Consider the following 11,160-nt stretch of genomic DNA (forward strand, 5'->3'; position numbering starts at 1 on the left):
CCCCATGTATTCAATCAACAAACTCTGATTTACACATAAAAGAAGTTTCCCTTTGGTAGACGTGGAGTAACTCCCATCTAAAAACCCCATGTAGTCAAATCAACAAATACTGATTCACAGATTAAAAACTCACAAAATACAAAACTGTAAAATATTTTGATGGTACTTTTAAAATATAAAATGCAAAAGAAAATTCACTTTTGGCTTCTATTTTACCCTAAAGAAAACAGTGTTTCAGGTGGATCTTTCCAGATTAGTTATTCAATGCTTTTATCAGCAAAATACACAATCTGAATTAAATAGCCACAGTATGAGAAGCTCCCTGGGTTCAAACGGCCAAGCTCACACACGCAGGGCTCCAGCCTGCCTGTGACCAGTCGGGCCCAGTAGTTCTGTCTTGGTGCTTTTCTGTCCTAACAGAGGCCAGCAGTGTCTCTGGAGAGGGAGAGGCCAGCAAGGAGGTCGTCTTCAAAGAGATCCAGCACCACACATGGTGACGCGGACACCAGTGGCTGATCAGTGGCACCAAGGTGACATGGGGGCTCACAGGAGTGCCTCAAAAACACAGAGCCACCCTCTGTGGCTGAGAAAAGCTGCAGGTGAGCGGCGGAGAGGCGTCTTCCCCACAGGATAGGGTGACGGCGGTCATAGTAGGCATCAACTCTTTAGCAGGCAGGGACAAGCGTGGCCCACGGTCCGGTTTACACAGAAGAGGTGACTGATTTCTAAGGAGACACTTCCTGTGGTTTGCAGAAATCTATCCTGGGTCTATTTCTGAATTTGTGAGGTGTCTGAGGACACTGTTATGACTAGGAGAGAAAGACACTCAAATGGAAGAGACCGCTGGGTGTGTTTAACCTGATCCAGACAGACCTATACCGCGTTCTACTGCAGGCCGTTAACATAGACAGCTTTATGCCTTTGTGCACCAGTTAAAATTAATTTTAAAAAGGAAGCTGGCCTGCAGCATTTTGTCTCAGAGCCTACCTGTTCCTGCACAAAATGTCCAGAGGCCAGTGTGACCCTAGGAAAATGCTTCTGCCCTCAAATCAGTGAGCGGAAGAGAATCCACTTCCGAACTGCCTCCTACCAGCCCTCCAGCCTTCCTGATACAGAGCCAGGTCCCAAGAAAACCGGGCAGTGACTTCCAATTCTGCATCTCCTACCCATTCGGCTGTTTGTTTGTTTTGGTCAGAAAGACAGACTTGTTCTCCAGCCTCAGAGTTTTCCAACATCTGCACAGAATAGCATGCTCTGGAGGGTCTGATGAAAGGAAAACTTCCCTCCAAGAGGGCTGGGAAGACAGTGGCGTTTCTGTCTGAAGCCACAGAGCGCGGGGAGCACCAGTCACAGGCCCTCAATGAGCCATTGTGTGCACTGGCTCATCTGGCAGGGAGGGACCCGGCACTGTGTGACAGGAGGGAAGGACAGGCACGGACTGAGTAACCCGTCCTGTTGGCATCCACTTGGCCCTCGTGTGCGACAGTGACCACAGTCACTCTGCAGAACTTGATGAGCTTCACAGGACTGAAAATGGGTCCAATCCCTGTCCCGGGATCCTGAGAGCCAGCCACACAGAAAGCAAGGAACCAAGAACCAAAGGAAGGAGGGAGAGGACAGGGACTGGGGCACCTGGCCTGTTAGGGGTCCCTGGCATGTGCACTACGGCTTGCAGGTAGATGGCATCCCCTCCCCTCATGCCTGAGGGATGGGGTGCATTTTTCAGTGTCACTGGACTAACAATAGATTCAAACTGATCTTAAGGCAAAAGAGAGTGCAGGTGCAGAGCTGCTCACTAGTGAAGCGCTTCCAAGAAACTGGTTTCATGGAAGGAAGTCTTCTAATCCATTCCGGCAGCTAATGAGTTCTGTCTCTGAATCTGCTAGGTGTGGGGCACATGCCTAAGCCAGGAGCAGGAAGTAGCTGGCTTCAACTGGGGATGGGGGCTGTGCTGTATTGAGGGGTGCGATGTTAACAGATTCAAGTATGGGGACATCTGGGAAGCTGGTTTGGGGGCCTAGAAAAGGCCACGACCCTCCCCAACTGCTGGGATGCTGGGGTATGGCTGCCAGGGAAGGGCTGGAGAGTATACCCCAGACCCGTGCTCACAGGAAAAGGACAGAAGGTGGGAACCCCCTGTCAGACCCTTGTCTGCCTTGGTCCAGACTTGGAGATGCAACACAGGTGGAAATATCGAGGGTTTGGAACCAGTTTTGTCGCCCTTATTGGGTGATGTGAGCAGACTTCAACGGGTGATATGAGAAGACCACAGAATCCTTCTCAGTTTACCAACCTGTAAAATGAGCATCAATAACTGGGAATAATGGCCATAATTACATAGAAGTCAATTTTTGCTTTATTTTTTAATGCATAAATCGCTCTATAAGCATGTCACTCACTATGAGTCATCAAAACCAGCACTTTAGACCACGCTGAAGGCCCAGGGCTTTGTTAATTTAAGTTTTAATCAAACTTAAAGCTCATAACAACTCTGTGAGGCAGGCGAGAACCTTTGCACCTTTTACAGACCTGGAAGCCTTACAGTCAGATGTTCAGGACAAAACGCTCCAAGCGAATAAGGCGATGACCATAAGAGTAGGAATAATTTAACAATCTTTTGTTTTAATTTTTAAAAATGTATTACAGTAGAAGCCACTGCCTTTAATCCCTTCAAAAGTATCTTCCCTCCCTTCCAACGTACTCATCCCCCGCTTCTTGCGCGCTCCTTGGCTTTGCTTCTTCGTTAGCGTAGACTTGTGGGACACACAAGAGGGTCTCTCAGGGGTCAGAGGGTTGGGGACTCGGCTGGTCACGGAGCACACGCGTGGTGCGCAGCCCCCCGGGGAGAACACGTGCTCAGCTGTCGCCAGGAGCACGAGAGCAGAAGTCCTGGCCGCTGCTGTCTTCCAGGAGCTGAGACGAAGCAAATGCAACCCATCCATGGGCTGAGACCCTTGCCAGGATCTCACGGTTAGTCCTGGGAGTGCGAGGAGAGGCGGGAGCAAGGACCCTGCCCCCTGCATGGTCACCCGCCAATGCGAGGGGACGTCTCCTCTGACAGTGTTGTCTGGGCTGCTGGCTTGGTGACCCGTCTCATCACCGGGGCTTTACAGCTGATACCAGCAAAGACAGGAAGGCTTATTTTGGCTCTCAGTCTGGAGAGGTTGCAGTCCTCGGTGGGCTGGACTTAGGCAGGGTGGCAGGGTGGGAGGGCCAGGGTGGAGGACTGAAGCGGGAAGAGAAGGGAGGGAAGAGAGGGGGAGCGGGACCTTCCAGGCCATGCCCGGACCACCTCCTCCCACCAGGCCACGCCCCAGAGACCATTTCCTCCCTCCAGGTCACACCTCTTCCCTCCAGGCCACGCCCCAGAGACGGCCTCCTCCAACCAGGCCACGCCTCTTCCCACCAGGCCACGCCCCAGAGACCGTCTCCTCCCACCAGGCCGCACCTCCTAGCAGCAAGTCAGCTCTCAGCCTCACAGTCCATCCTTCCAGAAGCCCCGTCTATGGATGCATGAGCTCTGGGGAACACCATGATATCAACCATGGCACCGCCTCACGCTAAAATCTTTCCAAGATGTTACACGTGCGCCAGTCCTAGGAAACCTAGTCACCGTTCCTGCTTTCCAGGTCACCCTGTCAGCTGTCAGGAGAGATCAAACAGCACACCCAGGTCACACCCAGGTCACACGGATGCAAAGGGAAGCACCGACTTGGGCCTGGGCTCCGACAGGTGGCTACAACACCTGCTCCTAAGATACAGGGATCGGTGTGACATGCGGGGCATCAAACGCGCCTTTCTGTCACAGCAGTAGGAGCCCCTGTTGGTTACAGTCCTTTATCTTTCTGCCTACTTTCTTTCAAACTTCATAGGAGTGTTGCATCAGACCCCAGATTCTTCCGAGATCACTGGTGAGCCGTGGGTTTTGAGATTAAAATGGCTGTGATGTTAGCACAGGAAAAGAGACATCAAAGCGCAGTGACCCATGAGCTGAGGAAACCTGTGCTCTGAGTCACTGGTGTCCGCATCCAGTCGCAGGGTTCATGTTCGGTCCCAGCTCCCAGAAGTCAGTAAAGGATGGCACTAAGACTCTCACGCATTGTCCACAGGCTCCCCAGGCCGCGCCAGTTCCTGGGCTCAGTGCCTCTAACACCCCCCTTTCTCCCACCCCAACCCCATCCAGCTGTGAGATGAAAGGTGAGCATCTCACCTCCCATACAGTAATCAGCACCTTCCCAGGATCTCAGCGCTTTATAGGAGCCCGGGCTCTGCGCTAGGCAGCTCTGCCCAGTGGAGGCTCCTCGGGCCAGTGTTCAGGGTGGTTAGGTCAGGCTGGCCCAAGTGGCACTGGTCCCTAGGTCAGGGGTGGGAGATGTGCTCTGGTTAGGGTCCTTTTCAGCCTACAATGGATTCACTGGGACCAAGCTTCACCATGAGCAGTTACTTGAAGGGAAGGCAGTCTGTCTGGCCTCGTCAACCTCAGCTGGAGAAATGAGCTCACCCAAGAAAGATGTCCTGCAAAACTGCAGAGAGAGCTGGAATATTTAGGGCATGGTGAGAAGACAGGTGATGACCTTTCCAAATACCCCTGAGTCCACTGTGGAGAGGGTTTCTGTAGGTGTGAGGGGGACACCTATCCATATCTGCCACCATCCAGGGGACTTCTCTTCCAGTTTGCTTTCCACAGACATCTTGTCACCCTCCATGACTGTGACTGAAGCTGGTTCATTGACCAAATCCAACAGAGGAATGCAAACCATTGTACACGCAACCCATCCACTAGGTACGTCTGAATGAATTAAGCATCTTATCACTCAGAATAAGCCCCGCAGGTGTTTAGCCAATGGTGGCACTATGTGGACCAAGCCCCGATATTTCTTGCATGGATACATGGAGGATGAGCACCGATTGTCTGACATGCTCCTGCTTCAGAGCCAGAGTCGGGGCAATCTGGGGAGCCGGGGTTTCCTGTGGGAAGACCCCCACTTTCCAGGTTCCCGCCCTTGCTCCAGGGAGGCCGGCTCAAAGCCTAAAGCCTCCAACATGGAAGTGAGGTCCAGCAGGGAATGAGGAAGTCAGAAAGGACAGCAGAGAGAAGTAGATGTTTATGGATGATATCACGGACACAGGCAAAGCTGCCAGGTGGGAAGTGAAGCAGGGAGAGCTCTAGTGAGCTTCTCTACCCCACCTCATACTTCCAGCGGTCAGCTGGTCCCTGAGTACAACCGTTTCACTAGGCCAACCAGGGTCTCAGCTTTCTTTTCTGAGGTGGAGTCCCAGGGTCTAGGGGCCCCCTGTGAATACATGCGAAGGTTTCACAAAAGGCAGCTTTCTCAGGTACATAGTGTGAAGTAAGTGTGTGGTCACTTCTGTAACCATCAGCTGACCAGGCACGACCTATGTCCCTGCAACATGGCTTCTAACTGTCCCTGTGGACAGAGAACATTTTCATGACCAAGGAGCAGTTTATTTGGGGTAGCTTGGTTTTAGGGTTTCTCCTTCACAGCTACAATTCACTTAACTACACTTTATCTACAGCTCTGTGCCATTTTGGAAAAACAGTTTGCTTTGATCGAATCCTTCCAGGACTTAACTCACAGAAAGGATCACATGTTTAACTCTTATTTCCCAGGGATGCATCCGGCTGCGGTTCATTAAATCACAAAATAACCACAGAAGTAAGAATGACGGGAAGAGGAGTGGCCAGAGATCCCTGCTTCCCGTCTGCACACCGCCAACAGGCAAGCGGAAGTGCTTGTGCTCATCCCGAGGGAGGACAGGAGTGCTGAAGCTTAGTCCCCCAAGGTGTCAGGCTTCCTCCCAGCCCTTTTTGCTGGTCAGAAGCTCCTCCTCTGCCTCGGAGTCGCAGACTATCCCCTCCTACAAGGTGTCAAGGCAGGGTCCGACCCGGACGGTACCTGTTTCTGTCTCCTTGTTCTCTCAGCACTGCTGTCCCAGAAGAGAATCACTGTCAGTGAAACAATTTCTCCTCCACCTGCCTGCCGACGTCTGTCCACGACAACAGCATGGCCTCATACAGGCTGGACACTTGTCACAGAACAGCCACATCCCGGAAGGGAGGGCACTCAGAGTGCGTCCTTCTGTGCCACCCTGGTGCTCCAAATTGGAGAGACTGAGCCACACCCAGGAGGGGCTTCGCTGGCCCTCTCACCCTGGACCCGGACTGCCCCTCCCATGTGGCTCTTGAGGTTGTTGGGGTGAAGGAAGCAGAGAGGATGGGAAAATACAGAAGAGACAAAGCTGGGGTCAGGTGGAGCCCTTACTCTACTGCCGGGAGAGAAGGAACTGCCCAATCACAGTGGCATCATTACTTATACACATTCAGGAGGAGGTCAGTTTCAACCCCGCTGCCCAGTACTGTGTCTGCCTGGCTGCCCTGGGCCCCTGCCTTCTTGGAGCTGGAACAGCTGGTTTATGCAGCTTGCTTTGGGCCGTCTGTGTTTTTAGGGCTGCCCTGCTTTAGCCCACACATGTGATCAGTCTCCAGTTTCAGTGGCACCCTACACAGCAGCAAGGCTACTTCCCTCCTGTGACCTTGTGCTATGTCTCCTCACACTGTGATGACAGAGCTCCAGGACAGTGAGAGTCCACTGCTGCAGGTCGGTGCCCAGCCTCAGGTGGACACTTGCTTCCAAGCTGGACATGAACTCTTGCAAGGAGTCTTCTGTCCCCAGGAGAAGGGTACTCATCGGAGTCCTTTGAGACAACTCAGTCCCATCCCTGAGCCGTGCACAACCAGCCAGCAATCTCCAGTGTCATCAGCCACAAGTGACCAGGAGGACAGTCCGGGAGGAAACAACTCGAGTGACAGGAATGTGGAGACGTCACAAAGAAATGCTCTGAGGCGAGCTGATGTTCAGCAAATGAGGGGGTGATGTTGGACCCCACAAAGCTTTCAGGTAAAGCAATTGTACACTTTCATTTTATAATCAGAGTCTGGGCTGGTCTGACATAAATGACCTTGTCTCACAGCCAAAAAGCCATTCTCTTTGAAGGCCTTTTTGCATTATTGAAATTAAGAACCCATGATTTTCCTTTGAAATCAAGTTGGCCACTTGGAATAGAGGCCTCTTGACTGAAGTCTAAAGGTCTCAGAAGTCCTGGGCACTGGCTTTGGCATGCCGTCCCCCGCCTCTTTCTCTCCCTCCCTCTCTCCATCTCTCTGTCTGTGCGTCTCTCTCTCCCCTGCATCTCTCTCCCTCTTCCTCTTTCTCTGTCCCACCCTCACCTCCAGTAGTATCTTGAATCAGGAAGAGACTTGGTCACATGTGTGGTCCAAGCCTCTGGTACACAGTGACAGGTTCAGAGCTATTTATTGAGCCTTTCTACATGAACCCCGGGCTCCATGCAGCTGAGGTGATGGGCTCTTCTTAGTGTGCAGAACGTGCATAGGACAAGGGTTTAGCTCATTTCCAAAGGGCTGGGTAGGTCCAGCTGTGGTGGTGACCTCTGTTGGGAAGGGTGGGTGCCTGTGGGGGAGCCGTGGGCAGCCTCACACCTAAGGACACCTTTTCAGGTGCACTGGAGATGGGGTGGAGAGATGTACAGAGCAGGGTGTGCCTTGACCTGTCCACGTGACTGGCAAAGCTCTTAACTAGAACCACAGGGGCTAAGTGGAGCTGCAAACTGAAAAGGAGGGGAGCCCAGCTTGCGTCAGAAGCTGAGCATTGCTGTCTGCTCAACTGAGAGAGCAGTGATTCTGGGTGAGGCTGCCGTGTCCCCATCCTGGGGGTGCAACAGCGGTGAACCCAATGAGGGGGCGCTGAGCCCACCCAGCTCTGTTTTCCCGCTTTCCACGTATGCTCTTCCTGGAGCACATGCTGTCACAGTACACGGCATCGGGTGTACCAAGATCGGAAGCCTCACACCTACAGATGGACACAGCTGGACCCGGATATGCCAGACATGCAAAGGGGCATGGCTAGACCCAGAAGCCCCACACCTGCAGGTGGACACGGCTGGACCAGGAAGCCCCACACCTGCATGTGGACACGGCTGGACCAGGAAGCCCTACACCTGCAGGTGGACACGGCTGGACTGGGCAGCCAGGCCTTAGACTCAAACAACAGCTTGGCATGTGTTGCAGTGGTTCGGTGCTGCCCCTCTGGGCTCTGGTGGGTCACGAAAGACTTCTCTGCAGCCCGAGCCTCCCAGAAGCAGGTGCTAAGACTCACGGTGCTTGAGCTCAGAGTAATCACAGGTGCCACCGTCCTCAACCACCTGCAGCCATGAAGCTGGAATTCTGAGAGGCTCAGGGTTCGCTGCCACTAGCCATTCAGGTCTGACCAAGCTCTCTCCCCCACAATGCAGGGGAAAGCCAGGCCACTGAGCTCACACAGCCACTGCAGCATGGAGGTGAGTCCCCAGGTGAGGCTTGGAAGGAATCTGCTCCACCTGGGGACCCCGGACACACCCTTCTCCTGAGCCCAAGCCCACATTGTGCAGGGCTGGAACTGCCTCATGGCTGAGCGTGGATCTGGACAGAACCCAGGCTGGATGTAAGCCCTGGAGGTACAAGCTGGGTTTGACTGCAGGACAGGGAGGGAGGCATGGGCTGTCCAGAGGTCGCCCCAGGGACACCGTGTTTCTGAGGGGTTGAATTTGGGAAGATTGTGTGAGGACGCCACCTGGAATCCCCACGGAACTGTGCTGGTCTGAGCCCTGCAGGAGTGTGGACTCTCCTGTAGCCTGGCCACCAGCACAGCGACCGTCTTTCTTTTCATTTTTATGCATGTTCTTCAGCTGACATAAAAGCAAGATTGCATGTACTAATGTGAAAAATATTTGTGTAATATAAATATTTTCTAGCAAAGCTTTAAGAACATCTTAAATAGATCTTTTCTGTTAGGTCTGGTTAGGTGGAGAAAATTACTGTCCTTAGCATCTTAATTAAAATAATGTTATAATGGTAGCAAAACAAACAAAAAGTCATCTGACATATTTATGTGGTAATTACATTTAAAAAAGATTACTCTCCATTAGTCTTCCTGACAGTACTAAGCCATCTGTGCTTGTAAAAATAATAATAAACAATGAATATCATATGCCATATGTACTTCATTGTTTAATGGTAATTAAGCAATAATCCTGAAGCAATCCCTTGTTCACTGAGATAATTACTTTAAAGGCAATTATTTCATAATAAATGATAATCAATTGCTTACAATATTAACAATAATTTTCTTAATTTTATTTTAACCTTTGAAAATGGCTAGTGGCCACAGACCCTCTCTGCAGCTGAAGTGGAAATCAGTAGTTCTGCTGCATTAGAAATGAATTTTCCACAAATCAGAATTCTTCTTGTGTGACTGCTATAAACATCTCACCTACCTTATTATTAACAATAAATGATTTTAATAAAACTTCTAGCAAAATGTGAATTGTAGAGTGATCAATAATACAACATAACTGCAAAAATAACAGAATGTTATAACCCAAGTAAGGGTATGTTATTCGCAAACACTGTCAGATTTGGGGGAGAGGCTGCAAAATCCTGAGATGTACTGCCTATCACAGATGCATGCTTTCCGAAAGGGTCAGGGCTAACTTTAGCTTTAGACCAGCTACTACTGAATTTCAAGGAATAATGCGTGGCATGAGCATGTTTCTCATGATAAAGAGGCAACTAACAACATATATTTAAGCAGCAAAACAATACAGAAAATTTATGGCAAGAATTTTGCTTGACTTTTAATATGGCAAAAAACCAGTGCATCAGACTAAAGCCATTCTTTCTGAATTTGCATTCAAGGAACAAGGCTCTTACTTTAGTCTCTTTTTTCGCTGTTTATTGTAGTTACTTTCCTCATGGCTGAGACACGATATCCAACACCCTCAATTTATAGGAGGAGGGGTTTTTTGGCTCACAGTCCGTAGAGATTTCAGTCCCTGGTGGACCAGCTTCAGGGCTAGACAGTGGGGCAGAGGGACCTGGCACAGGACAGCTGTGCAGGGCATGGCAGACAGGAAGCAGAGGGAGAAAGGGAAGTCAGAGGGAGATAGATCCGCCCTCGGGCCAGTGCTAGGGACCACCTCCTCCCACCAGGCCCCGCCTCCTCCCACCAGGCCCCACCCACTCTCATCAGGCCCCACCATTTCACCACTAGTCAACTATGAGCCCCATAAGCCAATCACCTTGTCAAAGCCCTACCTATGAGTGCATGAGTCTCTTGGGGCTATCCAGACAGAAACCAGAGCAGTGCTCCCATCGTGACAAGCCCATTATCTCAGAATGGACCCAGCCACCCCTAGGTGAGTCTTTCTCAACCAGAGGCAGTTTTACTCCCTGGGGGGATTTGGAAAAGTCTGAAGTTTGGATGTCACCATGAAGGTGCGGTGCGCTTGGCAACATCCCTGGGGAGCCCAGAGATGATGCACCACACCCTGCAACACACAGGACCCTCCCCAAAGAGTTATCTGGCCTTGATGGCAGCAGCAGTGAGGAAGAGGAGAAACCCAGACCTTGGGACCAGTTGTGCAGTTCAGTAATTCACTGAGGTGGGAGAGCGTTGCTGTGGGAAGATCCCAGGCAGAGTGAAAAGACCTGACCAGAGGAGCTTCACTTTTCCTCCTTTCCACCAGGGCAAAGAGGAAGCATCTTGGAAGCAAATTCTTCTCCCCCAAGGCGTGAAATTAACTGCAGGCAGGGCGCACCCTGAAGGTTGGCCAAACTGGTTTCCCGACTGGGCATGGTGTGTGCAAGGTTAGAGGACAGAGACTCTCAGGCTAACCCTTCACTGTCTCCAGGGATGCAGGGAAGGATGTGCATGTGCATGCATGTGCGGGAGTGTGCACACACTTGTGCAAGAAGCCAGTGGCTCTGAGCCGCTCCTGTGGACTTCGGGGCTCTGGCTCTGCAGGGCTTGTGCCGAGGTCTCCATGGAGACCAGGGGCCCTTGGAGTGTGGTGTGAACTCCCCACGTGACAGGTTTTCCAACTCCAATTTCTCCCTTCTTCAACAGGGCTGTTCTCTTATTCCACACCCTTCAAGGCCCCCTTCTCACCATTCTGTCACACTCTGTCACTTCAGAGTTCAGACCCTAGTAACCTGGATTATCCTCTCAGTTGCTCTGGAAAAGTCCAGGGTCTGTTTTTCTTGTGTCGCCATGGCTGGGCTTCACTCTGGAGACATCAAAGTGG

At 51.4% G+C, this 11,160-nt stretch overlaps 1 long non-coding RNA gene across 1 annotated transcript; it reads left to right on the forward strand.

Moving 5' to 3' along the window:
- The first annotated feature begins 4,227 nt into the window (after positions 1-4,227).
- On the forward strand, positions 4,228-9,401 carry LOC134475592 (uncharacterized). The gene is made up of 2 exons (XR_010046768.1): positions 4,228-4,783; positions 5,633-9,401. It is a non-coding gene; the product is annotated as an uncharacterized LOC134475592 (long non-coding RNA).
- Positions 9,402-11,160: the final 1,759 nt, after the last annotated feature.

Source organism: Cavia porcellus, unplaced genomic scaffold, assembly GCF_034190915.1.
Source record: "Cavia porcellus strain 051 isolate PalLab524CR breed Dunkin Hartley unplaced genomic scaffold, mCavPor4.1 scaffold_4, whole genome shotgun sequence".
Taxonomy (NCBI): Eukaryota; Metazoa; Chordata; class Mammalia; order Rodentia; family Caviidae; genus Cavia; species Cavia porcellus.